This window comes from Carica papaya, chromosome 8, assembly GCF_054855325.1.
Source record: "Carica papaya isolate Zhongbai chromosome 8, ASM5485532v1, whole genome shotgun sequence".
NCBI lineage: Eukaryota > Viridiplantae > Streptophyta > Magnoliopsida > Brassicales > Caricaceae > Carica > Carica papaya.
The window spans coordinates 17,020,568-17,048,489 of record NC_142316.1 but is presented as its reverse complement, the minus strand read 5'-3'; the positions used below and the strand labels follow the sequence as shown (position 1 = coordinate 17,048,489).

General features: G+C 46.4%; 7 non-coding genes and 46 pseudogenes across 7 annotated transcripts; all 53 read left to right on the top strand.

Annotated features, from left to right (window-relative positions):
* The first annotated feature begins 126 nt into the window (after positions 1 to 126).
* Positions 127 to 245, top strand: LOC148244837 (5S ribosomal RNA; annotated as a pseudogene).
* Positions 246 to 450: 205 nt separating this feature from the next.
* LOC148244836 (5S ribosomal RNA) lies at positions 451 to 569 on the top strand (annotated as a pseudogene).
* A 561-nt stretch (positions 570 to 1,130) lies between these two features.
* LOC148244835 (5S ribosomal RNA) lies at positions 1,131 to 1,248 on the top strand (annotated as a pseudogene).
* A 204-nt stretch (positions 1,249 to 1,452) lies between these two features.
* Positions 1,453 to 1,571, top strand: LOC148244834 (5S ribosomal RNA; annotated as a pseudogene).
* Positions 1,572 to 1,779: 208 nt separating this feature from the next.
* LOC148244833 (5S ribosomal RNA) lies at positions 1,780 to 1,898 on the top strand (annotated as a pseudogene).
* A 917-nt stretch (positions 1,899 to 2,815) lies between these two features.
* Positions 2,816 to 2,934, top strand: LOC148244832 (5S ribosomal RNA; annotated as a pseudogene).
* Positions 2,935 to 3,493: 559 nt separating this feature from the next.
* On the top strand, positions 3,494 to 3,612 carry LOC148244831 (5S ribosomal RNA; annotated as a pseudogene).
* Positions 3,613 to 3,818: 206 nt separating this feature from the next.
* LOC148244830 (5S ribosomal RNA) lies at positions 3,819 to 3,937 on the top strand (annotated as a pseudogene).
* A 561-nt stretch (positions 3,938 to 4,498) lies between these two features.
* Positions 4,499 to 4,616, top strand: LOC148244829 (5S ribosomal RNA; annotated as a pseudogene).
* A 547-nt stretch (positions 4,617 to 5,163) lies between these two features.
* LOC148244828 (5S ribosomal RNA) lies at positions 5,164 to 5,282 on the top strand (annotated as a pseudogene).
* Positions 5,283 to 5,845: 563 nt separating this feature from the next.
* On the top strand, positions 5,846 to 5,964 carry LOC148244827 (5S ribosomal RNA; annotated as a pseudogene).
* Positions 5,965 to 6,168: 204 nt separating this feature from the next.
* LOC148244826 (5S ribosomal RNA) lies at positions 6,169 to 6,287 on the top strand (annotated as a pseudogene).
* A 563-nt stretch (positions 6,288 to 6,850) lies between these two features.
* On the top strand, positions 6,851 to 6,969 carry LOC148244825 (5S ribosomal RNA; annotated as a pseudogene).
* Positions 6,970 to 7,528: 559 nt separating this feature from the next.
* LOC148244824 (5S ribosomal RNA) lies at positions 7,529 to 7,647 on the top strand (annotated as a pseudogene).
* Positions 7,648 to 8,404: 757 nt separating this feature from the next.
* Positions 8,405 to 8,523, top strand: LOC148244823 (5S ribosomal RNA; annotated as a pseudogene).
* A 235-nt stretch (positions 8,524 to 8,758) lies between these two features.
* Positions 8,759 to 8,877, top strand: LOC148244822 (5S ribosomal RNA; annotated as a pseudogene).
* Positions 8,878 to 9,082: 205 nt separating this feature from the next.
* LOC148244821 (5S ribosomal RNA) lies at positions 9,083 to 9,201 on the top strand (annotated as a pseudogene).
* A 917-nt stretch (positions 9,202 to 10,118) lies between these two features.
* Positions 10,119 to 10,236, top strand: LOC148244820 (5S ribosomal RNA; annotated as a pseudogene).
* A 204-nt stretch (positions 10,237 to 10,440) lies between these two features.
* On the top strand, positions 10,441 to 10,559 carry LOC148244819 (5S ribosomal RNA; annotated as a pseudogene).
* Positions 10,560 to 11,121: 562 nt separating this feature from the next.
* Positions 11,122 to 11,240, top strand: LOC148244818 (5S ribosomal RNA; annotated as a pseudogene).
* A 208-nt stretch (positions 11,241 to 11,448) lies between these two features.
* LOC148244817 (5S ribosomal RNA) lies at positions 11,449 to 11,567 on the top strand (annotated as a pseudogene).
* Positions 11,568 to 12,100: 533 nt separating this feature from the next.
* On the top strand, positions 12,101 to 12,219 carry LOC148244816 (5S ribosomal RNA; annotated as a pseudogene).
* Positions 12,220 to 12,424: 205 nt separating this feature from the next.
* LOC148244815 (5S ribosomal RNA) lies at positions 12,425 to 12,543 on the top strand (annotated as a pseudogene).
* A 205-nt stretch (positions 12,544 to 12,748) lies between these two features.
* On the top strand, positions 12,749 to 12,867 carry LOC148244814 (5S ribosomal RNA; annotated as a pseudogene).
* A 205-nt stretch (positions 12,868 to 13,072) lies between these two features.
* On the top strand, positions 13,073 to 13,191 carry LOC148244813 (5S ribosomal RNA). The gene has a single exon (XR_015816006.1). It is a non-coding gene; the product is annotated as a 5S ribosomal RNA (ribosomal RNA).
* A 562-nt stretch (positions 13,192 to 13,753) lies between these two features.
* Positions 13,754 to 13,871, top strand: LOC148244812 (5S ribosomal RNA; annotated as a pseudogene).
* Positions 13,872 to 14,074: 203 nt separating this feature from the next.
* On the top strand, positions 14,075 to 14,193 carry LOC148244811 (5S ribosomal RNA; annotated as a pseudogene).
* Positions 14,194 to 14,402: 209 nt separating this feature from the next.
* Positions 14,403 to 14,521, top strand: LOC148244810 (5S ribosomal RNA; annotated as a pseudogene).
* A 916-nt stretch (positions 14,522 to 15,437) lies between these two features.
* Positions 15,438 to 15,556, top strand: LOC148244809 (5S ribosomal RNA). The gene has a single exon (XR_015815491.1). It is a non-coding gene; the product is annotated as a 5S ribosomal RNA (ribosomal RNA).
* Positions 15,557 to 16,117: 561 nt separating this feature from the next.
* Positions 16,118 to 16,235, top strand: LOC148244808 (5S ribosomal RNA; annotated as a pseudogene).
* Positions 16,236 to 16,438: 203 nt separating this feature from the next.
* On the top strand, positions 16,439 to 16,557 carry LOC148244807 (5S ribosomal RNA; annotated as a pseudogene).
* A 209-nt stretch (positions 16,558 to 16,766) lies between these two features.
* On the top strand, positions 16,767 to 16,885 carry LOC148244806 (5S ribosomal RNA; annotated as a pseudogene).
* A 204-nt stretch (positions 16,886 to 17,089) lies between these two features.
* On the top strand, positions 17,090 to 17,208 carry LOC148244805 (5S ribosomal RNA; annotated as a pseudogene).
* Positions 17,209 to 17,418: 210 nt separating this feature from the next.
* Positions 17,419 to 17,536, top strand: LOC148244804 (5S ribosomal RNA; annotated as a pseudogene).
* Positions 17,537 to 18,066: 530 nt separating this feature from the next.
* Positions 18,067 to 18,185, top strand: LOC148244803 (5S ribosomal RNA; annotated as a pseudogene).
* Positions 18,186 to 18,420: 235 nt separating this feature from the next.
* Positions 18,421 to 18,539, top strand: LOC148244802 (5S ribosomal RNA). Its single transcript, XR_015815544.1, has one exon. It is a non-coding gene; the product is annotated as a 5S ribosomal RNA (ribosomal RNA).
* A 562-nt stretch (positions 18,540 to 19,101) lies between these two features.
* Positions 19,102 to 19,220, top strand: LOC148244801 (5S ribosomal RNA; annotated as a pseudogene).
* Positions 19,221 to 19,782: 562 nt separating this feature from the next.
* LOC148244800 (5S ribosomal RNA) lies at positions 19,783 to 19,901 on the top strand (annotated as a pseudogene).
* Positions 19,902 to 20,110: 209 nt separating this feature from the next.
* On the top strand, positions 20,111 to 20,229 carry LOC148244799 (5S ribosomal RNA). The gene has a single exon (XR_015816054.1). It is a non-coding gene; the product is annotated as a 5S ribosomal RNA (ribosomal RNA).
* Positions 20,230 to 20,791: 562 nt separating this feature from the next.
* LOC148244798 (5S ribosomal RNA) lies at positions 20,792 to 20,910 on the top strand (annotated as a pseudogene).
* Positions 20,911 to 21,472: 562 nt separating this feature from the next.
* Positions 21,473 to 21,591, top strand: LOC148244797 (5S ribosomal RNA; annotated as a pseudogene).
* A 206-nt stretch (positions 21,592 to 21,797) lies between these two features.
* On the top strand, positions 21,798 to 21,916 carry LOC148244796 (5S ribosomal RNA; annotated as a pseudogene).
* Positions 21,917 to 22,151: 235 nt separating this feature from the next.
* LOC148244795 (5S ribosomal RNA) lies at positions 22,152 to 22,270 on the top strand. Its single transcript, XR_015815260.1, has one exon. It is a non-coding gene; the product is annotated as a 5S ribosomal RNA (ribosomal RNA).
* An 879-nt stretch (positions 22,271 to 23,149) lies between these two features.
* Positions 23,150 to 23,268, top strand: LOC148244794 (5S ribosomal RNA; annotated as a pseudogene).
* Positions 23,269 to 23,828: 560 nt separating this feature from the next.
* Positions 23,829 to 23,947, top strand: LOC148244793 (5S ribosomal RNA; annotated as a pseudogene).
* Positions 23,948 to 24,152: 205 nt separating this feature from the next.
* LOC148244792 (5S ribosomal RNA) lies at positions 24,153 to 24,271 on the top strand. Its single transcript, XR_015815850.1, has one exon. It is a non-coding gene; the product is annotated as a 5S ribosomal RNA (ribosomal RNA).
* Positions 24,272 to 24,832: 561 nt separating this feature from the next.
* On the top strand, positions 24,833 to 24,950 carry LOC148244791 (5S ribosomal RNA; annotated as a pseudogene).
* A 204-nt stretch (positions 24,951 to 25,154) lies between these two features.
* Positions 25,155 to 25,273, top strand: LOC148244790 (5S ribosomal RNA; annotated as a pseudogene).
* Positions 25,274 to 25,482: 209 nt separating this feature from the next.
* On the top strand, positions 25,483 to 25,601 carry LOC148244789 (5S ribosomal RNA; annotated as a pseudogene).
* Positions 25,602 to 26,160: 559 nt separating this feature from the next.
* On the top strand, positions 26,161 to 26,279 carry LOC148244788 (5S ribosomal RNA; annotated as a pseudogene).
* Positions 26,280 to 26,841: 562 nt separating this feature from the next.
* LOC148244787 (5S ribosomal RNA) lies at positions 26,842 to 26,960 on the top strand (annotated as a pseudogene).
* A 209-nt stretch (positions 26,961 to 27,169) lies between these two features.
* Positions 27,170 to 27,288, top strand: LOC148244786 (5S ribosomal RNA). The gene has a single exon (XR_015815525.1). It is a non-coding gene; the product is annotated as a 5S ribosomal RNA (ribosomal RNA).
* Positions 27,289 to 27,492: 204 nt separating this feature from the next.
* Positions 27,493 to 27,611, top strand: LOC148244785 (5S ribosomal RNA; annotated as a pseudogene).
* The last annotated feature ends 311 nt before the right edge of the window (positions 27,612 to 27,922 follow it).

Here is a 27,922-nt window from a genome sequence, read left to right as displayed (position 1 = left end):
GCACCGTAGCATTTTACTTAATATTAGAACGAGCACGGGAGTTGCAGTGCGGACGCACAAGGAAACAAATGACGGGAGGGGGAAGAAAGGAGAAGGAATTTATGTATTTGCAGCGAAGAATTAAATGGGTGCGATCATACCAGCACTAATGCACCGGATCCTATCAGAACTCCGCAATTAAGTGTGCTCTGGCAAGATTAGTACTCGGATGGGTGACCTCCTGGGAAGTCCTCGTGTCGCACCAATTTTTTTTCAGACGGGTCGTTCGACGTTTCGCGCGTCTGGAACTAGGGTCCACTGGTTTATACGCAAATGTGAGTCAAGAAGCAGGGGCATTTTAATCGATATTAGAACGAAAATGAGAAGTGAAGTGTGAACGCACAAGGAAACAAATGACGGGAGGGGGAAGAAAGGAGAAGGAGTGTATGTATTTGCAGCGCAAAATTAAACTTATGCGATCATACCAGCACCAAAGCCCCGGATCTCATCAGAACTCCGCAGTTAAGTGTGCTTTGGCGAGAGTAGTACTCGGATGGGTGACCACTTGGGAAGCTCTCGTGGTGCACCTATTTTTTTTCGGATGGGTTGTTCGACGTTACGTGCGAATGGAATTATAAACCGCTGGTTCATTTACAAAGGTGAGTCACGGTCCCGGGGCATATTACTTGATATTAGAACGAGAAAGAGAGATGCAGAGTGTACGCACAAGGAAACAAATGACGGGAGGGGGGATGGGAGAAGAAAGAGTGTATGTATTTGCAGTGTAGAATGAAACATGATGGATCATACCAGCACTAATGCAACGGATTCTATCAGAACTCCGCAGTTAAGGGTGCTTGAGCGAGAAAAGTACTCGGATGGGTGACTTCCTGCGAAGTCCTTATATTTCACCCATTTTCTTGGGAGGTCCTCGTGTTGCACCCATCTTTTTGCAGATGATTCTTTCGACGTTACGCGCGACTTGATTTACGATCCGCAGGTTTATTCGCAAATGTGAGTCCCCGCGTCGTGGCATTTTACTTGATATTAGAACGAGTACGGGAGGTGCAGTGCGCACGCACAAGGAAAGAAATGACGGGAGGAGAAAGAAAAGAGAAGGAGTGTATGTATTTGAAGCGCAAAATTAAACAAGTGGCATCATACCAGCATTAATGCACTGGATCCCATCAGAACTCTGTAGTTAAGTGTGCTTGGGCGAGAGTAGTACTCGGATGGGTGACATCTTGGGAAGTCTTCGTATCGCAACAATTTTTTTTCAGATGGGTCGTTCGACGTTACGCGCGACTGGAACTATGGTCTGCTGGTTTATACGCAAATGTGAGTCAAGAATCAGAGGCATTTTAATCGATATTAGAACGAGAAGGAGAGGTGCAGTGTGAACGCACAAGGAAATAAATGACGGGAGGGGGGGAGGGAAGAAGGAGTGTATGTATTTTCAGCACGAAATTAAACAGGTGCGGTCACACCAGCACAAATGCACCGGATCCCATCAGAACTCCGCAGTTAACTGTGCTTTGGCGAAAGTAGTACAATGATGGGTTACCTCCTAGGAAGTTCTCGTGTTGCACCCACTTTTTTTTTTCAGATGTGCCGTTCGACGTTACGCGCGACTTTAATTATGGTCCGCAGATTTATTCGCAAATGTGAGTCACGGCGCCGTGGCATTTTACTTGATATTTGAACGAGAACGAGAGGTGCAGTGCGCACGCACAAGGAAAGAAATGACGGGAGGGGGAAGAAAGGGAAAGGAGTTTATGTATTTGCAGCGCGAAATTAAATAGGTGCGATCATACCAGCATTAATGCACCGGATCCCATCAGAACTCCGCAGTTAAGTGTGCTTGGGTGAGAGTAGTACTCGGACTGGTGACCTCCTGGGAAGTCCTCGTGTTGCACTAATTTTTTTTTTCAGACGGGTCGTTCGACATTACGCGCGACTGGAACTAGGGTCCACTGGTTTATACGCAAATGTGAGTCAAGAAGCAAGGGCATTTTAATTGATATTAGAACGAGAAGGAGAGATGCAGAATGCACGCACAAGGAAACAAATGACGGGAGGGGGGATGGAGGGAGAAAAAGTGTCTGTATTTACAGCCCAGAATGAAACATGAGCAATCATACCAGCACCAATACAACGGATTCTATCAGAACTCCGCAGGTTAAGGGTGCTTGGGCGAGAGTAGCACTAGGATGGGTGACCTCATGCGAAGTCCTTATATTTCACCTATTTTCTTAGGAAGTTCTCGTGTTGCACCCATTTTTTTGCAGATGATTCTTTCGACGTTACGCGCGATTTAAATTATGGTCCTCAGGTTTATTCGCAAATGTGAGTCACGGCACCTTAGCATTTTACTTGATATTAGAACGAGCACGAGAGGTGCAGTGCGCACGCACATGGAAACAAAATACGGGAGCGGGAAGAAAGGAGAAGGAGTGTATGTATTTGCAGTGCAGAATGAAACATGAGGGATCATACCAGCACTAATGCAACAGATTCTATCAGAACTCCGCAGTTAAGGGTGCTTGGGCGAGAAAAGTACTCAGATGGGTGACCTCCTGCGAAGTCCTTATATTTCACCCATTTTCTTGGGAGGTCCTCGTGTTGCACCTATCTTTTTGCAGATGATTCTTTCGATGTTACGCGCGACTTGATTTATGGTCCGCAGGTTTATTCACAAATGTGAGTCACGGCGTCGTGGCATTTTACTTGATATTAGAACGAGAACGGGAGGTGCAGTGCGCACGCACAAGGAAACAAATGACGGGAGGGGGAAGAAAGGGGAATGAGTTTATGTATTTGCAGCGCTAAAGTAAACAGGTGCGATCACACCAGCACTAATGCACCGGATCCCATCAGAACTCCGCAGTTAAGTGTGCTTGGGCTAGAGTAGTACTCTGATGGGTGACCTCCTGGGAAGTCCTCGTGTGGCACCAATTTATTTTCAGACGGGTCGTTCGACGCTACGCGCGACTGGAACTAGGGTCCGCTGGTTTATACTCAAATGTGAGTCAAGAAGCATGGGCATTTTAATCGATATTAGAACGAGAAGAAGAGGTGCAGTGTGAACGCACAAGGAAACAATTGATGGGAGGGGGAGGGAAGGAGAAGGAGTGTATGTATTTTCAGCACGAAATGAAACAGGTGCGATCATACCAGCACTAAAGCAACGGATTCTATCAGAACTCCGTAGGTAAGGGTGCTTTGGCGAGAGTAGTACTAGCATGGGTTGCCTCCTGCGAAATCCTTATATTTCACCCATTTTCTTGTGAAGTCCTCGTGTTGCACCCATTTTTTTGCAAATGATTCTTTCGACGTTACGCGCGACTTGAATTATGGTCCTCAGGTTTATTTGCAAATGTGAGTCATGGTGCCGTGACATTTTACTTGATATTAGAACGAGAATGGGAGGTGCAGTGCGCACGCACAAGGAAACAAAAGACGGGAGGGGGAAGAAAGGGGAATGAGTTTATGTATTTGCAGCGCGAAATTAAACAGGTGCGATCATACCATCACTAATGCACCGGATCCCATCAGAACTCCGCAGTTATGTGTGCTTGGGCGAGATTAGTACTCGGATGGGTGACCTCCTGGGAAGTACTTGTGTCGCACCAATCTTTTTTTCAGACGGGTTGTTCGACGTTACGCACGTCTGGAACTAGAGTCCGCTGGTTTATACGCAAATGTGAGTCAAGAAGCAGGGGCATTTTAATCGATATTAGAACGAGAATGAGAGGTGAAGTGTGAACGAACAAGGAAACAAATGACAGGAAGGGGAAGAAAGGAGAAGGAGTGTATGTATTTGCAGCGTGAAATTAAACAGGTGCGATCATACCAGCACTAAATCTCCGGATCCCATCAGAACTCAGTAGTTAAGTGTGTTTGGGCGGGAGTAGTACTCGGATGGGTGACAACTTGGGAAGCCCTCGTGTTGCACCCATTTTTTTTCGGATGGGTTGTTCGACGTTACTTGCGAATGGAATTATAAACCGCTGGTTAATTTGCAAAGGTGAGTCACAGTGCCAGGGCATATTACTTGATATTAGAACGAGAAAGAGAGATGCAAAGTGCACGCACAAGGAAACAAATAACGGGAGGGGGGATGGGAGGAGAAAGAGTGTATGTATTTGCAGTGCAGAATGAAACATGAGGGATCATACCAGCACTAATGGAAAGGATTCTATCAGAACTCCGCAGTTAAGGGTGCTTGAGCGAGAAAAGTACTCGGATGGGTGACCTCCTGCGAAGTCCTTATATTTCACCCATTTTCTTGGGAGGTCCTCGTGTTGCACCCATCTTTTTGCAGATGATTCTTTCGACGTTACGCGCGACTTGATTTATGGTTCGCAGGTTTATTCGCAAATGTGAGTCACGGCACCGTGGCATTTTACTTGATATTAGAACGAGTACGGGAGGTGCAGTGCGCACGCACAAGGAAACAAATGACAGGAGGAGGAAGAAAGGAGAAGGAGTGTATGTATTTGAAGCGCAAAATTAAACAAGTGGCATCATACCAGCACTAATGCACTGGATCCCATCAGAACTTTGCAGTTAAGTGTGCTTGGGCGAGAGTAGTACTCGGATGGGTGACCTCTTGGGAAGTCCTCGTATCGCAATAATATTTTTTCAGATGGGTCGTTGACGTTACACGTGATTGGAACTATGGTCCGCTGGTTTATACGCAAATGTGAGTCAAGAATCAGGGACATTTTAATCGATATTAGAACGAGAAGGAGAAGTGCAGTGTGAACGCACAAGGAAACAAATGATGGGAGGGGGGGAGGGAAGAAGGAGTGTATGTATTTTCAGCACAAAATTAAACAGGTGCGGTCACACCAGCACAAATGCACCGGATCCCATCAGAACTCCGCAGTTAACTGTGCTTTGGCGAAAGTAGTACAATGATGGAAAGTAGTACAATGATGGGTTACCTCCTGGGAAGTTCTCGTGTTGCACCCATTTTTTTTTTCAGATGTGCCGTTCGACGTTATGCGCGACTTTAATTATGGTCCACAGATTTATTCGCAAATGTGACTCACGGCACCATGACATTTTACTTAATATTTGAACGAGAACGAGAGGTGGAGTGCGCACGCAAAAGGAAACAAATGACGGGAGGGGGAAAAAAGGAGAAGGAGTTTATGTATTTGCAGCGCGAAATTAAACAGGTGCGATCATACCAGCACTAATGCACCGGATCCCATCAGAACTCCACAGTTAAGTGTGCTTTGGCGAGAGTAGTACTCGTATGGGTGACCTCTTGGGAAGTCCTCGTGTCACACTAATTTTATTTTCAGAGGGGTCGTTCGACGTTACGCGCGACTGGAACTAGGGTCCACTGGTTTATACGCAAATGTGAGTCAAGAAGAAGGGGCATTTTAATCGATATTAGAACGAGAAGGAGAGATGCAGAGTGCACGCACAAGGAAACAAATGACGGGAGGGGGGGATGGAGGGATAAAAAGTGCATGTATTTGTAGCGCAGAATGAAACATGAGCAATCATACCAGCACCAATGCAACGGATTCTATCAGAACTCTGCAAGTTAAGGGTGCTTGGGAGAGAGTAGCACTAGGATGGGTGACCTCCTGCGAAGTCCTTATATTTCACCCATTTTCTTAGGAAGTCCTCGTGTTCCACCCATTTTTTTGCAGATGATTCTTTCGACGATACGCGCGACTTGAATTATGGTCCTCAGGTTTATTCACAAATGTGAGTCACGGCACCGTAGTATTTTAATTGATATTAGAACGAGCACGGTAGGTGCAGTGCGCACGCACAAGGAAACAAATGACGGGAGGGGGAAGAAAGGAGAAGTAGTTTATGTACTTGCAGCGCGGAATTAAACGGGTGCGATCATACCAGCACTAATGCACTGGATCCCATCAGAACTCTGCAATTAAGTGTGCTTGGGCGAGAGTAGTACTCGGATTGGTGACCACCTGGGAAGTCCTCGTGTCGCACCAATTTTTTTTCAGACGGATCGTTCGACTTTACACGCGACTGGAACTATGGTCCGCTGGTTTATACACAAATGTGAGTCAAGAATCAGGGGCATTTTAATCGATATTAGAATGAGAAGGAGAGGTGCAGTGTGAACGCACAAGGAAACAAATGATGGGAGGGGGGGAGTGAAGAAGGAGTGTATGTATTTTCAGCACGAAATTAAACAGGTGCGGTCACACCAGCACAAATGCACCGGATCCCATCAGAACTCCGTAGTTAAGTGTGCTTTGGCGAAAGTAGTACAATGATGGGTTACCTCCTGGGAAGTTCTCGTGTTGCACCCATTTTTTTTTTTTCAGATGTGCCGTTCGACGTTACGCGCGACTTGAATTATGGTCCGCAGATTTATTCGCAAATGTGAGTCACGGTGCCGTGGAATTTTACTTGATATTTGAACGAGAACAAGAGGTGCAGTGCGCACGCACAAGGAAACAAATGACGTGAGGGGGAAGAACGGAGAAGGAGTGTATGTATTTGCAGCGCGAAATGAAACAGGTGCGATCATACCAGCACTAATGCAACGAATTCTATCAGAACTCCGTAGGTAAGGGTGCTTGGGGGAGAGTAGTACTAGCATGGGTTACCTCCTGCGAAGTCCTTATATTTCACCCATTTTCTTGTGAAGTCCTCGTGTTGTACCCATTTTTTTGCACATGATACTTTCGACGTTACGCGCGACTTGAATTATGGTCCTATGGTTTATTCGCAGATGTGAGTCACGGCGGTGCAGTATTTTACTTGATATTAGAACGAGAACGGGAGGTGCAGTGCGCACGCACAAGGATACAAATGACGGGAGGGGGAAGAAAGGGGAATAAGTTTATGTATTTGTAGCGCAAAATTAAACAGGTGCAATCATACCAGCACTAATGCACCGGATTTTGTCAGAACTCCGCAGTTAAGTGTGCTTGGGCGAGAGTAGTACTCAGATGGGTGACCTCCTGGGAAGTCCTCGTGTCGCACAAATTTTTTTTCAGACGGGTCGTTCGACGTTACGCGCGATTGGAACTAGGGTCCGCTGGTTTATCCGTAAATGTGAGTCAAGAAGCAGGGGCATTTTAATCGGTATTAGAACGAGAAGGAGGGGTGCAGTGTGAACGCACAAGGAAACAATTGATGGGAGGGGGAGGGAAGGAGAGGGAGTGTATGTATTTTCAGCACGAAATGAAATCGGTGCGATCATACCAGCACTAATGCAACGGATTCTATCAGAACTCCGTTGGTAAGGCTGCTTGGGCGAGAGTAGCACTAGCATGGGTTACCTCCTGCGAAGTCCTTATATTTCACCCATTTTCTTGTGAAGTCCTCGTGTTGCACCCATTTTTTTGCAGATGATTCTTTCGACGATACGCGCGACTTGAATTATGGTCCTCAGGTTTATTCGCAAATGTGAGTCACGGCACCGTAGCATTTTACTTGATATTAGAACGAGCACGGGAGGTGCAGTGCGCACGCACAAGGAAACAAATGACGGGTGGGGGAAGAAAGGAGAAGAAATTTATGTATTTGCAGTGCGAAATTAAACGGGTGTTATCATACCAGCACTAATGCACCGGATCCCATCAAAACTCCGCAGTTAACTGTGCTTGGGCGAGAAGAGTACTCGGATGGGTGACCTCCTGGGAAGTCCTCGTATTGCAACAATTTTTTTTCAGATAGGTCGTTCGACGTTACGCGCGACTGGAACTAGGGTCCGCTGGTTTATACGCAAATGTAAGCCAAGAAGCAGGGGCATTTTAATCGATATTTGAACGAGAAGGAGAGGCGCAGTGTGAATGCGCAAGGAAACAATTGATGGGAGGGGGAGGGAAGGAGAAGGAGTGTATGTATTTTCAGCACGAAATGAAACAGGTGCGATCATACCAGCACTAATGCAACGGATTCTATCAGAACTCCGTAGGTAAGGGTGCTTGGGCGAGAGTAGTACTAGCATGGGTTACCTCCTGCGAAGTCGTTATATTTCACCCATTTTCTTGTGAAGTCCTCGTGTTGCACCCATTTTTTTGCAGATGATTCTTTCGACGTTACGCGCGACTTGAATTATGGTCCTCAGGTTTATTCGCAAATGTGAGTCAAGGAGCCGTGGCATTTTACTTGATATGTGAACGAGAACGGGAGGTGCAGTTCGCACGCACAAGGAAACAAATGACGGGAGGGGGAAGAAAGGGGAATGAGTTTGTATTTTCAGCACGAAATTAAACAGGTGCGGTCACACCAGCACAAATGCACCGGATCCCATCAGAACTCCGCAGTTAAGTGTGCTTTGTGAGTCAAGGTGCTGTACCATTTTACTTGATATTAGAACGAGAACGGGAGGTGCAGTGCGCACGCACAAGGAAACAAATTACGGGAGGGGGAAGAAAGGAGAAGGAGTTTATGTATTTGCAGCGCGAAATGAAACAGGTGCGATCATACCAGCACTAATGCAACGGATTCTATCAGAACTCCGTAGGTAAGGGTGCTTGGGCGAGAGTAGTACTAGCATGGGTTACCTCCTGGGAAGTCCTTATATTTCACCCATTTTCTTGTGAAGTCCTCGTGTTGCACCCATTTTTTTGCAGATGATTCTTTCGATGTTACGCGCGTCTTGAATTATGTTCATCAGGTTTATTCGCAAATGTGAGTCATGGCGCTGTAGCATTTTACTTGATATTAGAACGAGAACGGGAGGTGCAGTGCGCACGCACAAGGAAACAAATGACGGGAGGGGGAAGAAAGGGGAATGAGTTTATGTATTTGCAGCGCGAAATGAAACAGGTGCGATCATACCAGCACTAATGCACCGGATCCCATCAGAACTCCGCAGTGAAGTGTGCTTGGGCGAGATTAGTACTCGGATGGGTGACCTCCTGGGTAGTCCTTGTGTTGCGCCAATTTTTTTTCAGACGGGTCGTTCGACGTTACGCGCTTCTGGAACTAGGGTCCGCTGGTTTATACGCAAATGTGAGTCAAGAAGCAGGGGCATTTTAATCGATATTAGAACGAGAATGAGAGGTGAAGTGTGAACGCACAAGGAAACAAATGACGGGAAGGGGAAGAAAGGAGACGGAGTGTATGTATTTGCAGCGCGAAAGTAAACAGGTGCGATCATACCAGCACTAAAGCTCCAGATCCCATCAGAACTCCGCAGTTAAGTGTGCTTGGGCGAGCGTAGTACTCGGATGGGTAACCTCCTGGGAAGTCCTCGTGTCGCACTAATTTTTTTTTCAGATGGGTCATACGACGTTACGCGCGAATAGAATTATAAACCGCTGGTTTATTTGCAAAGACGAGTCACGGTGCAGGGGCATATTACTTGATATTAGAACGAGAAAGAGAGATGCAGAGTGCACGCACAAGGAAACAAATGACGGGAGGGGGGATGGGAGGAGAAAGAGTGTATGTATTTGCAGTGCAGAATGAAACATGAGGGATCATACCAGCACTAATGCAACGGATTCGATTAGACCTCCGCAATTAAGGGTTCTTGGGCGAGAAAAGTACTCGGATGGGTGACCTTCTGCGAAGTCCTTATATTTCACCCATTTTCTTAGGAGGTCCTCGTGTTGCACCCATCTTTTTGCAGATGACTCTTTCGACGTTACGCGCGACTTGATTTATGGTCCGCAGGTTTATTCGCAAATGTGAGTCACGGCGCCGTGACATTTTACTTGATATTAGAACGAGTACGGGAGGTGCAGTGCGCACGCACAAGGAAACAAATTACGGGAGGGGGAAGAAAGGAGAAGGAGTTTATGTATTTGCAGCGCGAAATGAAACAGGTGCGATCATACCAGCACTAATGCAACGGATTCTATCAGAACTCCGTAGGTAAGGGTGCTTGGGCGATAGTAGTACTAGCATGGGTTACCTCCTGGGAAGTCCCTTATATTTCACCCATTTTCTTGTGAAGTCCTCGTGTTGCACCCATTTTTTTGCAGATGATTCTTTCGATGTTACGCGCGACTTGAATTATGGTCATCAGGTTTATTCGCAAATGTGAGTCACGGCGCTGTAGCATTTTACTTGATATTAGAACGAGTACGGGAGGTGCAGTGCACACGCACAAGGAAACAAATAACGGAAGGAGGAAGAAAAGAGAAGGAGTGTATGTATTAGAAGCGCAAAATTAAACAAGTGGCATCATACCAGCACTAATGTACTGGATCCCATCAGAACTCTGCAGTTAAGGGTGCTTGGGCGAGAGTAGTACTCGGATGGGTGACCTCTTGGGAAGTCCTCGTATCGCAATAATTTTTTTTCAGATGGGTCTTTCGACATTACGCGCGACTGGAACTATGGTCCGCTGGTTTATACGCAAATGTGAGTCAAGAATCATGGGCATTGTAATCGATATTCGAACGAGAAGGAGAGGTGCAGTGTGAACGCACAAGGAAACAAATGATGGGAGGGGGGGAGGGAAGAAGGAGTGTATGTATTTTCAGCACGAAATTAAACAAGTGCGGTCACACCAGCACTAATGCACCGGATCCCATCAGAACTCCGCAGTTAAGTGTGCTTTGGCGAAAGTAGTACAATGATGGGTTACCTCCTGGGAAGTTCTAGAGTTGCACCCATTTTTTTTTTTCAGATGTGCCGTTCAACGTTACGCGCGACTTTAATTATGGTCCGCAGATTTATTCGCAAATGTGAGTCACGGCGCCGTGGCATTTTACTTGATATTTGAACGAGAACGAGAGGTGCAGTGCGCACGCACAAGGAAACAAATGACGGGAGGGGGAAGAAAGGAGATGGAGTTTATGTATTTGCTGCGCGAAATTAAACTGGTGCGATCATACCAGCACTAATGCAACGGATTCTATCAGAACTACATATGTAAGGGTGCTTGGGCGAGAGTAGTACTAGCATGGGTTACCTCCTGCGAAGTCCTTATATTTTACTCATTTTCTTAGGAAGTCCTCGTGTTGCACCCATTTTTTTGCAGATGATTCTTTCGACGATACGCGCGACTTGAATTATGGTCCTCAAGTTTATTCGCAAATGTGAGTCACGGCACCGTAGCATTTTACTTTATATTAGAAGGAGCACGGGAGGTGCAGTGTGCACGCACAAGGAAACAAATGATGGGAGGGGGAAGAAAGGGGAATGAGTTTATGTATTTGCAGCGGAAAATTAAACAGATGCGATCATACCAACACAAATGCACCGGATCCCATCAGAACTCCGCAGTTAAGTGTGCTTTGGTGAAAGTAGTACAATGATGGGTTACCTCGTGGGAAGTTCTCGTGTTGCACCCATTTTCTTTTTTTCAGATGTGCCGTTCGACGTTACGCGCGACTTTAATTATGGTCCGCAGATTTATTCGCAAATGTGAGTCACGGCGCCATGGCATTGTACTTGATATTTGAACGAGAGCGAGAGGTGCAGTGCGCACGCACTTGGTAACAAATGACGGGAGGGGGAAGAAAGGAGAAGGAATTTATGTATTTGCTGCGCGAAATTAACAGGTGCGATCATACCAGCACTAATGCACCGGATCCCATCAGAACTCCGCAGTTAATTGTGCTTGGGCGAGAGTAATTCTTGGATGGGTGACCTCCTGGGAAGTCCTCGTGTCGCACTAATTTTTTTTTCAGACGGGTCGTTCGACGTTACGCGCGACTGGAACTAGGGTCCACTGGTTTATACGCAAATGTGAGTCAAGAAGCAGGGGAATTTTTTATCGATATTAGAATGAGAAGGAGAGATGCGGAGTGCACGCACAAGGAAACAAATGATGGGAGGGGGGATGGAGGGAGCAAAAGTGTATGTATTTGCAGCACAGAATGAAACATGAGCAATCATACCAGCACCAATGCAACAGATTCTATTAGAACTCCACAAGTTAAGGGTGCTTGAGCGAGAGTAGCACTAGGATGGGTGACCTCCTGCGAAGTCCTTATATTTCACCCATTTTTTTGCAGATAATTCTTTCGACGATACGCGCGACTTGAATTATGGTCCTCAGGTTTATTCACAAATGTGACTCACGGCACCGTAGCATTTTGCTTGATATTAGAACGAGCACGGTAGGTGCAGTGCGCACTCACAAGGAAACAAATGATGGGAGGGGGAAGAAAGGAGAAGGAGTTTATGTATTTGCAGCGCGGAATTAAACGGGTGCGATCATACCAACACTAATGCACCGGATCCCATCAGGACACCGCAGTTAAGTGTGCTTGGGCGAGAGTAGTACTCGGATGGGTGACCTCCTGCGAAGTCCTCGTGTCGCACCAATTTTTTTTCAGACGAGTCGTTCGACGTTACGCGCGACTGGAACTAGGTTCCGCTGGTTTATACGCAAATGTGAGTCAAGAAGTAGGGGGATTTTAATCCATAATAGAACGAGAAGGAGAGGTGCAGTGTGAACGCACAAGGAAACAATTGATGGGAGGGGGAGGGAAGGAGAAGGAGTGTATGTATTTTAAGCACGAAATGAAACAAGTGCGATCATACCAGCACTAATGCAACGGATTCTATCAGAACTATGTAGGTAAGGGTGCTTGGGCGAGAGTAGTACTAGCATGGGTTACCTCCTGTGAAGTCCTCGTGTCGCACCAATTTTTTTTCAGACGGGTCGTTCGACATTACGTGCGTTTGGAACTAGGGTCCGCTGGTTTATACACAAATGTGAGTCAAGAAGCAGGGGCATTTTAATCGATATTAGAACGAGAATGAGAGGTGAAGTGTGAACGCACAAGGAAACAAATGACGGGAGGGGGAAGAAAGGAGAAGGAGTGTATGTATTTGCAGCGCGAAACTAAAAAGGTGCGATCATACCAGCACTAAAGCCCCGGATCCCATTAGAACTCCGCAGTTAAGTGTGCTTGGGCGAGATTAGTACTCGTATGGTTGACCTCCTGGGAAATCCTCGTGTCGCACCAATTTTTTTTCAGACGAGTCGTTCGAAGTTACGCGCGTCTGGAACTAGGGTCTGCTGGTTTATACGCAAATGTGAGTCAAGAAGCAGGGGCATTTTAATCGATATTAGAACGAGAATGAGAGGTGAAGTATGAACGCACAAGGAAACAAATGACGGGAGGGGGAAGAAAGGAGTAGGAGTGTATGTATTTGCAGCGCGAAATTAAACAGGTGCGATCATACCAGCACTAAACCTCCGGATCCCATCAGAACTCCGCAGTTAAGTGTGCTTGGGCGAGAGTAGTACTCGGATGGGAGTCCACCTGGGAAGCCCTCGTGTTGCACCTATTTTTTTTTCGGATGGGTTGTTCGACGTTACGCGCAAATGGAGTTATAAACCGCTGGTTCATTTGCAAAGGTGAGTCACGGTGCCGGGGCATATTACTTGATATTAGAACGAGAAAGAGAGATGCAGAGTGCACACACAAGGAAACAAATGACGGGAGGGGGGATGGAAGGAGAAAGAGTGTATGTATTTGCAGTGCAGAATGAAATATGAGGGATCATACCAGCACTAATGCAACGGATTCTATCAGAACTCCGCAGTTAAGGGTGCTTGGGCGAGAAAAGTACTCGGATGGGTGACCTCCTGCGAAGTCCTTATATTTTACCCATTTTCTTGCGAGGTCCTCGTGTTGCACCCATCTTTTTGTAGATGATTCTTTCGACGTTACGCGTGACTTGATTTATGGTCCGCAGGTTTATTCGCAAATGTGAGTCACGGTGCCGTGGCATTTTACTTGATATTAGAACGAGTACAGGAGGTGCAGTGCGCATGCACAAGGAAACAAATGACGGGAGGAGGAAGAAAAGAGAAGGAATGTGTCTATTTGAAGCGCAAAATTAAAGAAATGGCATCATACCAGCACTAATGCACTAGATCCCATCAGAACTCTGCAGTTAAGTGTGCTTGGGCGAGAGTAGTACTCGGATGGGTGACCTCTTGGGAAGTCCTCGTATCGCAACAATTTTTTTTCAGATGGGTCGTTCGACGTTACGCGCGACTTGAACTATGGTCTGCTGGTTTATATGCAAATGTGAGTCAAGAATCAGGGGCATTTTAATCGATATTAGAACGAGAAGGAGAGGTGCAGTGTGAACGCACACGGAAACAAATGATGGGAGCGGGGAGGGAAGAAGGAGTGTATGTATTTTCAGCAAGAAATTAAACAGGTGCGGTCACACCAGCACAAATGCACCGGATCCCATCAGAACTCCGCAGTTAAGTGTGCTTTGGCGAAAGTAGTACAATGATGGGTTACCTCCTGGGAAGTTCTCGTGTTGCACCCATTTTCCTTTTTTCAGATGTGCCGTTCGACGTTACGCGCGACTTTAATTATGGTCTGCAGATTTATTTGCAAATGTGAGTCACGGCGCCGTGGCATTTTACTTGATATTTGAACGAGAACGAGAGGTGCAGTGCGCACGCACAAGGAAACAAATGATGGGAGGGGGAAGAAAGGAGGAGGAGTTTATGTATTGGCAGCGCGAAATTAAACAGGTGCGATCATACTAGCACTAATGCACCGGATCCCATCAGAACTCCGTAATTAAGTGTGCTTGGACGAGAGTAGTACTCGGATGGGTGACCTCTTGGGAAGTCCTCGTGTCGTACTAATTATTTTTTCAGACGGGTCGTTCGATGTTACGCGCGACTGCAACTAGGGTCCACTGGTTTATACGCAAATGTGCGTCAAGAAGCATGGGCATTTTAATCGATATTAGAACGAGAAAAAGGGATGCAGAATGCACGCACAAGGAAACAAATGACGGGAGGGGGGATGGAGGGAGAAAAAGTGTACGTATTTGCAGCGCAGAATGAAACATGAGCAATCATACCAGCACCAATACAACGGATTCTATCAGAACTCCGCAAGTTAAGGGTGCTTGGGCGAGAGTAGCACTAGGATGGGTGACTTCCTGCGAAGTACTTATATTTCACCCATTTTCTTAGGAAGTCCTCGTGTTGCACCCATTTTTTTGCAGATGATTCTTTCGACGATACGGGCGACTTGAATTATGGTCCTCAGGTTTATTCGCAAATGTGAGTCACGGCACCGTAGCATTTTACTTGATATTAGAACGAGCACGAGAGGTGCAGTGCGCACGCACAAGGAAACAATTGATGGGAGGGGGAGGGAAGGAGAAGGAGTGTATGTATTTTCAGCACGAAATGAAACAGGTGCAATCATACCAGCACTAATGCAACAGATTCTATTAGAACTCCGTAGGTAAGGGTGCTTGGGCGAGAGTAGTACTAGCATGGGATACCTCCTGCGAAGTCTATATATTTCACCCATTTTCTTGTGAAATCCTCGTGTCGCACCAATTTTTTTTCAGACGGGTCGTTCGACGTTACGCGCGTCTGGAACTAGGGTCCGCTGGTTTATACGCAAATGTGAGTCAAGAAGCAGGCGCATTTTAATCGATATTAGAACGAGAACGAGAGGTGAAGTGTGTACGCACAAGGAAACAAATGACGGGAGGGGGAAGAAAGGAGAAGGAGTGTATGTATTTGCAGCGCAAAATTAAACAGGTGCGATCATACCAGCACTAAAGCTCCGGATCCCATCAGAACTCCGCAATTAAGTTTGCTTGGGCGAGAGTAGTACTCGGATGGGTGACCACCTGGGAAGCCCACGTGTTGCACCTATATATTTTCGGATGGGTTGTTCGACGTTACGCGCGAATAGAATTATAAACCGCTGGTTCATTTGCAAAGGTGAGTCACGTTGCCGGGGCATATTACTTGATATTAGTACGAGAAAGAGAGATGCAGAGTGCACGCACAAGAAAACAAATGACAGGAGGGGGGATGGAAGGAGACAGAGTGTATGTATTTGCAGTGCAGAATGATACATGAGGGATCATACCAGCACTAATGCAACGGATTCTATCAGAACTCCGCAGTTAAGGGTGCTTGGGCGAGAAAAGTACTCGAATGGGTGACCTCCTGCGAAGTCCTTATATTTCACCCATTTTCTTGGGAGGTCCTCGTGTTGCACCCATCTTTTTGCAGATGATTCTTTCGACGTTACGCGCGACTTGATTTATGGTCCGCAGGTTTATTCGCAAATGTGAGTCACGGCGCCGTGACATTTTACTTGATATTAGAACGAGAACGAGAGGTGCAGTGCGCACGCAAAAGGAAACAAATGACGGGAGGAGGAAGAAAAGAGAAGGAGTGTATGTACTTGAAGCGCTAAATTAAACAAGTGGCATCATACCAGCACTAATGCACTCGATCCCATCAGAACTCTGCAGTTAAGTGTGCTTGGGCGAGAGTAGTACTCGGATGCGTGACCTCTTGGGAAGTCCTCGTATCGCAACAATTTTTTTTCAGATGTGTCGTTCGACGTTACGCGCTACTGGAACTATAGTCCGCTGGTTTATACGCAAATGTGAGTTAAGAAAAAGGGGCATTTTAATCGATATTAGAACGAGAAAAAGAGGTGCAGTGTGAACGCACAAGGAAACAAATGATGGGAGGGGGGAGGGAAGAAGGAGTGTATGTATTTTCAGCACGAAATTAAACAGGTGCGGTCACACCAGCACAAATGCACCGGATCCCTTCAGAACTCCACAGTTAAGTGTGCTTTGGCGAAAGTAGTACAATGATGGGTTACCTCCTGGAAAGTTCTCGTGTTGCACCCATTTTCTTTTTTTCAGATGTGCCGTTCGACGTTACGCGCGACTTTAATTATGGACCGCAGATTTATTTGCAAATGTGAGTCACGGCGCCGTGGCATTTTACTTGATATTTGAACGAAAACGAGAGGTGCAGTGCGCACGCACAAGGAAATAAATGACGGGAGGGGGAAGAAAGGGGAATGAGTTTATGTATTTGCAGCGCGAAATTAAACAGGTGCGATCATACCAGCACTGATGCACCGGATCCCATCAGAACTCCACAGTGAAGTGTGCTTGGGCGAGAGTAGTACTCGGATGTGTGACCTCTTGGGAAGTCCTCGTATCGCAACAATTTTTTTTCAGAGGGGACGTTCGACGTTACGCGCGACTGGAACTATGGTCCGCTGGTTTATACGCAAATGTGAGTCAAGAATCAAGGGCATTTTAATCGATATTAGGACGAGAATGAGAGTTGCAGTGTGAACGCACAAGGAAACAAATGATGGGAGGCAGGGAGGGAAGAAGGAGTGTATGTATTTTCAGCCCGAAATTAAACAGGTGCGGTCACACCAGCACAAATGCACTGGATCCCATCAGAACTCCGCAGTTAAGTGTGCTTTGGCGAAAGTAGTACAATGATGGTTTACCTCCATGAAAGTTCTCGTGTTGCACCCATTTTCTTTTTTTCAGATGTGTCGTTCGACGTTACGCGCGACTTTAATTATGGTCCGCAGATTTATTCGCAAATGTGGGTCACGGCGCTATGGTATTTTACTTGATATTTGAACGAGAACGGGAGGTGCAGTGCGCATGCACAAGGAAACAAATGACGGGAGGAGGAAGAAAAGAGAAGAAGTGTATGTATTTGAAGCACAAAATTAAACAAGTGGCATCATACCAGCACTAATGCACTGGATCCCATCAGAACTCTGTAGTTAAGTGTGCTTGGGCGAGAGTAGTACTCGAATGGGTGACCTCTTTGGAAGTCCTCGTATCGCAATAATTTTTTTTCAGATGGGTCGTTCGACATTACGCGCGACTGGAACTATGGTCCGCTGGTTTATACGCAAATGTGAGTCAAGAATCAGGGGCATTTTAATCGATATTAGAACGAGAAGGAGAGGTGCAGTGTGAACGCACAAGGAAACAAATGATGGGAGGGGGGGAGGGAAGAAGGAGTGATGTATTTTCAGCACGAAATTAAACAGGTGCGGTCACACCAGCACAAATGCACAGGATCCCATCTGAACTCCGCAGTAAGTGTGCTTTGGCGAAAGTAGTACAATGATGGGTTACCTCCTTGGAGGTTCTCGTGTTGCACCCATTTTATTTTTTTCAGATGTGCCGTTCGACGTTACGCGCGACTTTAATTATGGTCCGCAGATTTATTCGCAAATGTGAGTCACGGGGCCGTGGCATTTTACCTGATATTTGAACGAGAACGAGAGGTGCAGTGCGCACGCACAAGGAAACAAATCACGGGAGGGGGAAGAAAGGAGAAGGAGTTTATGTATTTGCAGCGCGAAATTAAACAGGTGCGATCATACCAGCACTAATGCACCGGATCCCATCACAACTCCGCATTTAAGTGTGCTTGGGCGAGAGTAGTACTCGGATGGGTGACCTCCTGCGAAGTCCTTATATTTCACCCATTTTCTTAGGAAGTCCTCGTGTTGCAGCCATTTTTTTGCAGATGATTCTTTCGATGATACGCGCGACTTGAATTATGGTTCTTAGGTTTATTCGCAAATGTGAGTCACGGCACCGTAGCATTTTACTTGATATTAGAACGAGCACGGTTGGTGCAGTGCGCACGCACAAGGAAACAAATGATGGGAGGGGGAAGAAAGGAGAAGGAGTTTATGTATTTGCAGCGCGAAATTAAATAGGTGCGATCATACCAGCACTAATGCACCAGATCCCATCAGAACTCTCCAGTTAAGTGTGCTTGGGCGAGAGTAGTACTCGGATGGGTGACCTTTTGGGAAGTTCTCGTGTCGCACTAATTTTTTTTTCAGACGGGTCGTTCGACGTTACGCGCGACTAGAACTATGGTCCACTGATTTATATGCAAATGTGAGTCAAGAAGCAGGGGCATTTTAATCGATATTAGAACGAGAATGAGAGATGCAGAGTGCACGCACAAGGAAACAAATGACGGGAGGGGGGATGGAGGGAGAAAAAGTGTATGTATTTGCAGCGCAGAATGAAACATGAGCAATCATACCAGCACCAATGCATCGGATTCTATCAGAACTCCGCAAGTTAAGGGTGCTTTGGCGAGAGTAGAACTAGGATGGGTGACCTCCTGCGAAGTCCTTATATTTCACCCATTTTCTTAGGAAGTCCTCATGTTGCACCCATTTTTTTGCAGATGATTCTTTCGACGATACGCACGACTTGAATTATGGTTGTCAGGTTTATTCGCAAATGTGAGTCACGGCACCGTAGCATTTTACTTGATATTAGAACGAGCACGGTAGGTACAGTGCGCACGCACAAGAAAATAAATGACGGGAGGGGGAAGAAAGGAGAAGGAGTTTATGTATTTGCAGCGTGAAATTAAACGGGTGCGATCATACAAGCGCTAATGCACTGGATCCCATCAGAACCCTGAAGGTAAGTGTGCTTGGGCGAGAGTAGTACTCGGATGGGTGACCTCTTGGGAAGTTCTCGTGTCGCACTAATTTTTTTTTCAGACGGGTCGTTCGACGTTACGCGCGACTGGAACTATGGTTCACTGATTTATATGCAAATGTGAGTCAAGAAGCAGGGGCATTTTAATCGATATTAGAACGAGAATGAGATATGCAGAGTGCACGCACAAGGAAACAAATGACGGGAGGGGGGATGGAGGGAGAAAAAGTGTATGTATTTGCAGCGCAGAATGAAACATGAGCAATCATACCAGCACCAATGCAACGGATTTTATCGGAACTCTGCAAGTTAAGGGTGCTTGGGCGAGAGTAGCACTAGGATGGGTGACCTCCTGCGAAGTCCTTATATTTCACCCATTTTCTTAGGAAGTCCTCATGTTGCACCCATTTTTTTGCAGATGATTCTTTCGACGATACGCACGACTTGAATTATGGTTGTCAGGTTTATTCGCAAATGTGAGTCACGGCACTATAGCATTTTACTTGATATTAGAACGAGCACGGGAGGTACAGTGCGCACGCACAAGAAAACAAATGACGGGAGGGGGAAGAAAGGAGAAGGAGTTTATGTATTTGCAGCGCGAAATTAAACAGGTGCGATCATACCAGCATAAATGCACCGGATCCCATCAGAACTTCGCAGTTAAGTGTGCTTTGGTGAAAGTAGTACAATGATGGGTTACCTCGTGGGAAGTTCTCGTGTTGCACCCATTTTCTTTTTTTCAGATGTGTCGTTTGACGTTACGCGCGACTTTAATTATGGTCCACAGATTTATTCGCAAATGTGAGTCACGGCGCCATGGCATTTTACTTGATATTTGAATGAGAACGAGAGGTGCAGTGCGCACGCACAAGGAAACAAATGACGGGAGGGGGAAGAAAGGGGAAGGAATTTATGTATTTGCAGCGCGAAATTAATTAGGTGCGATCATACCAGCACTAATGCACCGGATCCCATCAGAACTCCGCAGTTAAGTGTGCTTGGGCGAGAGTAGTAGTCGGATGGGTGACCTCCTGGGAAGTCCTCGTGTCGCACTAATTTTTTTTTTAGACAGGTCGTTCGACGTTACGCGCGACTGGAACTAGGGTCCCCTGGTTCATACGCAAATGTGAGTCAAGAAGCAGGGGCATTTTAATCGATATTAGAACGAGATGGAGAGATGCAGAGTGCACGCACAAGGAAACAAATGACAGGAGGGGGGATGGAGGGAGAAAAAGTGTATGTATTTGCAGCGCAGAATGAAACATGAGCAATCATACTAGCACAAATGCGACGGATTCTATCAGAACTCCGCAAGTTAAGGGTGCTTGGGCGAGAGTAGCATTAGGATGGGTGACCTCCTGCAAAGTCCTTATATTTCACCAATTTTCTTAGGAAGTCCTCGTGTTGCACCCATTTTTTTGCAGATGATTCTTTCGACGATAAGCGCGACTTGAATTATGGTCGTCAGGTTTATTCGCAAATGTGAGTCACGGCACCGTAGCATTTTACTTGATATTAGAACGAGCACGGGAGGTGCAGTGCGCACGCACAAGGAAACAAATGACGGGAGGGGGAAGAAAGGGGAAGGAATTTATGTATTTGCAGCGCAGAATTAAACGAGTGCGATCATACCAGCACTAATGCACCGGATCTCATCAGAACTCTGCAGTTAAGTGTGCTTGGGGGAGAGTAGTACTCGCATGGGTGACCTCCTGGGAAGTCTTCGTGTCGCACTAATTTTTTTTCAGACAGGTCGTTCGACGTTACGCGCGACTGGAACTGGGGTCCGCTGGTTTATACGCAAATGTGAGTCAAGAAGCAAGGCCATTTTAATCGATATTAGAACGAGAATGAGAGGGCAGTGTGAACGCACAAGGAAACAATTGATGGGAGGGGGAGGGAAGGAGAAGGAGTGTATGTATTTTCAGCACGAAATGAAACATGTGCGATCATACCAGCACTAATGCAACGGATTCTATCAGAACTCCGTAGGTAAGGGTGCTTGGGCGAGAGTAGTACTAGCATGGGTTACCTCCTGCGAAGTCCTTATATTTCACCCATTTTCTCGTGAAGTCCTCGGGTTGCACCCATTTTCTTTTTTTTAGATGTGTCGTTCGACGTTACGCGCGACTTTAATTATTGTCCACAAATTTATTCGCAAATGTGAGTCACGGCGCCGTGGCATTTTACTTGATATTTAAACGAGAACGAGAGGTGCAGTGCGCACGCACAAGGAAATAAATGACGGGAGGGGGAAGAAAGGAGAAGGAGTTTATGTATTTGCAGCGCGAAATTAAACCGGTGCGATCATACCAGCACTAATGCACCGGATCCCTACAGAACTCCGCAGTTAAGTGTGCTTGGGCGAGAATAGTACTCGGATGGGTGACCTCATGGGAAGTCCTCGTGTCGCACCAGTTTTTTTTTCAGACGGGTCGTTCGACGTTATGCGCGTCTGGAACTAGGGTCCGCTGGTTTATACGCAAATGTGAGTCAAGAAGTAGGGGCATTTTAATCGCTATTAGAACGAGAATGAGAGGTGAAGTGTGAACGCACAAGGAAACAAATGACGGGAGGGGGAAGAAAGGAGAAGGAGTGTATGTATTTACAGTGAAAAATTAAACAGGTGCGATCATACCAGCACTAAAGCTCCGGATCCCATCAGAACTCCGCAGTTAAGGGTGCTTGGGCGAGAGTAGCACTAGGATGGGTGACCTCCTGCGAAGTCCTTATATTTCACCCATTTTCTTTAGAAGTCCTCGTGTTGTACCCATTTTTTTGCAGATGATTCTTTCGACGATACGCGCGACTTGAATTATGGTCCTCAGGTTTATTCGCAAATGTGAGTCACGGAACCTTAGCATTTTACTTGATATTAGAACGAGCACGGGAGGTGCAATGCGTACGCACAAGGAAAGAAATGACGGGAGCGGGAAGAAAGGAGAAGGAGTTTATGTATTTGCAGCGCAGAATTAAACAGGTGCGATCATACCACAACTAATGTACCGGATCCCATCAGAACTCCGCAGTTAAGTGTGCTTGGGCGAGGGTAGTACTCGGATGGGTGACCACCTGGGAAGCCCTCGTGTTGCACCTATTTTTTTTCAGATGGGTTGTTAGACGTTACGCATGAATGGAATTATAAACCGCTGGTTAATTTGCAAAGGTGAGTCACGGTGCCGGGGCATATTACTTGATATTAGAACGAGAAAAAGAGATGCAGAGTGCACGCACAAGAAAACAAATGACGGGAGGGGGGATGGAATGAGAAAGAAGGTATGTATTTGCAGTACGGAATTAAACATGAGGGATCATACCAGCACTAATGCAACGGATTCTATCAGAATTCCGCAGTTAAGGGTGCTTGAGCGAGAAAAGTACTCAGTTGGGTGACCTCCTGCGAAGTCCTTATATTTCACCCATTTTCTTGGGAGGTCCTCGTGTTGCACCCATCTTTTTGCAGATGATTCTTTCGACGTTACGGGCGACTTGATTTATGGTCCGCAGGTTTATTCGCAAATGTGAGTCACGGGGCCGTGGCATTTTACTTGATATTAGAAGGAGTACGGGAGGTGCAGTGCGCACGCACAAGGAAACAAATGACGAGAAGAGGAAGAAAAGAGAAAGAGTGTATGTATTTGAAGCGAAAAATTAAACAAGTGGCATCATACCCGCACTAATGCACTGGATCCCATCAGAACTCTGCAGTTAAGTGTGCTTGGGCGAGAGTAATACTCGGATGGGTGACCTCTTGGAAAGTCCTCGTATCGCGACAATTTTTTTTCAGATGGGTCGTTCGACGTTACGCGCGACTGAAACTATGGTCCGGTTTATACGCAAATGTGAGTCAAGAATCAGGGGCATTTTAATCGATATTAGAACGAGAAGGAGAGGTGCAGTGTGAACGCACAAGGAAACAAATGATGGGAGGGGGAAGGGAAGAAGGAGTGTATGTATTTTCGGCACGAAATTAAACAGGTGCGGTCACACCAGCACAAATGCACCGGATCCCATCAGAACTCTGCAGTTAAGTGTGCTGTGGCGAAAGTAGTACAATGATGGGTTACCTCCTGGGAAGTTCTCGTGTTGCACCCATTTTCTTTTTTTCAGATGTGCCGTTCGACGTTACGCGCAACTTTAATTATGGTCCGCAGATCTATTCGCAAATATGAGTCACGGCGCCGTGGTATTTGACTTGATATTTGAACGAGAACGAGAGGTGCAGTGCGCACGCACAAGGAAACAAATGACGGGAGGGGGAAGAAAGGAGGAGTGTATGTATTTGCAGCGCGAAATGAAACAGGTGCGATCATACCAGCACTAATGCAACGGATTCTATCAGAACTCCGTAGGTAAGGGTGCTTGGGCGAGAGTAGTACTAACATGGGTTACCTCCTGCGAAGTCCTTATATTTGACCAATTTTCTTGTGAAGTCCTCGTGTTGCACCCATTTTTTTGCAGATGATTCTTTCGACGTTACGCGCGACTTGTATTATGGTCCTCAGGTTTATTCGCAAATGTGAGTTACGGCGCTGTAGCATTTTACTTGATATTAGAACGAGAACGGGAGGTGCAGTGCTCACGCACAAGGAAACAAATGACGGGAGGGGAAAGAAAGGGGAATGAGTTTATGTATTTGCAGCACAAAATTAAACAATTGCGATCATACCAGCACTAATGCACCGGATCCAATCAGAACTCCGCAGTTAAGTGTGCTTGGGCGAGATTATAACTCAGATGGGTGACCTCTTAGGAAGTCCTCGTGTCGCACCAATTGTTTTTCAGACAGGTCATTCGACGTTACGCGCGTCTGGAACTAGAGTCCGTTGGTTTATACGCAAATGTGAGTTAAGAAGCAGGGGCATTTTAATCGATATTAGAACGAGAATGAGAGGTGAAGTGTGAACGCACAAGGAAACAATTGACGGGAGGGGGAAGAAAAGAGAAGGAGTGTATGTATTTGCAGCGCGAAATTAAACAGGTGCGATCATACCAGCACTAAACCTTCGGATCCCATCAGAACTCCGCAGTTAAGTGTGCTTGGGCGAGGGTAGTACTCGGATGGGTGACCACCTGGGAAGCCCTCGTGTTGCACCTATTTTTTTTCGGATGGGTTGTTCGACTTTACGTGCGAATGGAATTATAATCCGTTGGTTCATTTGCAAAGGTGAGTCACGGTGCCGGGGCATATTACTTGATATTAGAACGAGAAAGAGAGATGCAGAGTGCACGCACAAGGAAACAAATGACGGGAGGGGGGATGGAAGGAGAAAGAGTGTATGTATTTGCAGTGCAGAATGAAACATGAGGGATCATACCAGCACTAATGCAACGGATTCTATCAGAACTCTGCAGTTAAGGGTGCTTGGGCGAGAAAAGTACTCGGATGGGTGACCTCCTGCGAAGTCCTTATATTTCACCCATTTTCTTGGGAGGTCCTCGTGTTGCACCCATCTTTTTACAGATGATTCTTTCGACGTTACGCGCGACTTGATTTATGGTCCGCAGGTTTATTCGCAAATTTGAGTCACGGCGCCGCGGCATTTTACTTGATATTATAACGAGTACGGGAGGTGCAGTGTGCACGCACAAGGAAACAAATGACGGGAGGAGAAAGAAAAGAGAAGGAGTGTATGTATTTGATGCGCAAAATTAAACAAGTGGCATCATACCAGCATTAATGCACTGGATCTCATCAGAAATCTGCAGTTAAGTGTGCTTGGGCGAGAGTAGTACTCGGATGGGTGACCTCTTGGGAAGTCCTCGTATCGCAACAATTTTTTTTCAGATGGATCGTTCGACGTTACGCGCGACTGAAACTATGTTCTGCTTGTTTATACGCAAATGTGAGTCAAAAATCAGGGGCATTTTTATCGATATTAGAACGAGAAGGAGAGGTGCAGTGTGAACGCACAAGGAAACAAACGATGGGAGGGGGGGAGGGAAAAAGGAGTGTATGTATTTTCAGCACGAAATTAAACAGGTGCTGTCACACCAGCACAAATGCACCGGATCCCATCAGAAGTCCAAAGTTAAGTGTGCTTTGGCGAAAGTAGTACAATGATGGGTTACCTCCTGGGAAGTTCTCGTGTTGCACCCGTTTTCTTTTTTTCAGATGTGCCGTTCGACGATACGCGCGACTTGAATTATGGTCCTCAGGTTTATTCGCAAATGTGAGTCACGGCACCGTAGCATTTTACTTGATATTAGAACGAGCACGGGAGGTGCAGTGCGCACGCACAAGGAAACAAATGACGGGATGGGGAAGAAAGGAGAAGGAGTTTATGTATTTGCAGCGCGGAATTAAACGGATGCGATCATACCACCACTAATGCACCGGATCGCATCATAACTCCGCAGTTAAGTGTGCTTGGGCGAAAGTAGTACTCGGATGGGTGACCTCCTGGGAAGTCCTCGTGTCGCGCCAATTTTTTTTTAGACGGGTCGTTCGACGTTACTTGCAACTGGAACTGGGGTCCGCTGGTTTATACGCAAATGTGAGTCAAGAAGCAGGGCCATTTTAATCGATATTAGAACGAGAAGGAGAGGTGCAGTGTGAACGCACCCGGAAAAAATTGATGGGAGGGGGAGGGAAGGAGAAGGAGTGTATGTATTTTCAGCACGAAATGAAACAGGTGCGATCATACCAGCACTAATGCAACGGATTCTATCAGAACTCCGTAGGTAAGGGTGCTTGGGAGAGAGTAGTACTAGCATGGGTTTCCTGCTGCGAAGTCCTTATATTTCAACCATTTTCTTGTGAAGTCCTCGTGTTGCACCCATTTTTTTGCAGATGATTCTTTCGACGTTACGCGCGACTTGAATTATGGTCCTCAGGTTTATTCACAAATGTGAGTCACGGCGCTGTAGCATTTTACTTGATATTAGAACGAGAACGGGAGGTGCAGTGCGCACGCACAAGGAAACAAATGACGGGAGGGGGACGAAAGGAGATGCAGTTTATGTATTTGCAGCGCGAAATTAAACAGGTGCGATCATACCAGCACTAATGCACCGGATCCCATCAGAACTCTGCAATTAAGTGTGCTTGGGCGAGAGTAGTACTCGGATGGTTGACCTCCTCGGAAGTCCTCGTGTCGCACTAATTTTTTTTTTCAGACGGGTCGTTCGACGTTACGCGCGACTGAAACTAGGGTCCATTGGTTTATACGCAAATGTGAGTCAAGAAGCAGGGGCATTTTAATCGATATTAGAAAGAGATGGAGAGATGCAGAGTGCACGCACAAGGAAACAAATGACGGGAGGGGGGATGGAGGGCGAAAAAGTGTATGTATTTGCAGCGCAGAATGAAACATGAGCAATCATACCAGCACCAATGCAACGGATTCTATCAAACTCCGCAAGTTAAGGGTGCTTGGGCGATAGTAGCACTAGGATGGGTGACCTCCTGCGAAGTCCTTATATTTCACCCATTTTCTTAGGAAGTCCTCGTGTTGCACCCATTTTTTTGCAGATGATTCTTTCGACGATACGCGCGACTTGAATTATGGTCCTCAGGTTTATTCGCAAATGTGAGTCATGGCACCGTAGCATTTTACTTGATATTAGAACGAGCACGGGAGGTGCAGTGCGCACGCACAAGTAAACAAATGACGGGAGGGGGAAGAAAGGAGAAGGAGTTTATGTATTTGCAGCGAGGAATTAAACGGGTGCGATCATACCAGCACAAATGCACCGGATCCCATCAGAACTCCGCAGTTAAGTGTGCTTTGGAGAAAGTAGTACAATGATGGGTTACCTCCTGGGAAGTTCTCGTGTTACACCCATTTTCTTTTTTTCAGATGTGCCGTTCGACTTTACGCGCGACTTTAATTATGGTCCGCAGATTTATTCGCAAATGTGAATCACGGCGCCGTGGCATTTTACTTGATATTAGAACGAGTACGGGAGGTGCAGTGCTCACGCACAAGGAAACAAATGACGGGAGGGGAAAGAAAGGGGAATGAATTTATGTATTTGCAGCGCGAAATTAAACAGGTTCGATCATACCAGCACTAATGCACCGGATCCCATCAGAACTCTGCAGTTAAGTGTGCTTGGGCGAGAGTAGTACTCGGATGGGTGACCACTTGGGAAGCCCTCGTGTTGCACCTATTTTTTTTCGGATGGGTTTTTCGACGTTACGCGCAAATGGAATTATAAACCGCTGGTTCATTTGCAAAGGTGAGTCACGGCGCTGGGGCATATTACTTGATATTAGAACGAGAAAGAGATATGCATAGTGCACGCACAAGGAAACAAATGATGGGAGGGGGGGAGGGAAGAAGGAGTGTATGTATTTTCAGCACGAAATTAAACAGGTGCGGTCACACCAACACAAATGCACCGGATCCCATCAGAACTACGCAGTTAAGTGTGCTTTGGCGAAAGTAGTACAATGATGGGTTACCTTCTGGGAAGTTCTCGTGTTGCACCCATTTTCTTTTTTTCAGATGTGCCGTTCGACGTTACGCGCGACTTTAATTATGGTCCGCAGATCTATTCGCAAATGTGAGTCACGGCGCCGTGGCATTTTTCTTGATATTTGAACGAGAACGAGAGGTACAGTGCGCACGCACAAGAAAACAAATGACGGGAGGGGGAAGAAAGGAGAAAAACTGTATGTATTTGCAGCGCAGAATGAAACATGAGCAATCATACCAGCACCAATGCAACGGATTCTATCAGAACTCCGCATTTTAAGGGTGCTTGGGCGAGAGAAGCACTAGGATGGGTGACCTCCTGCGAA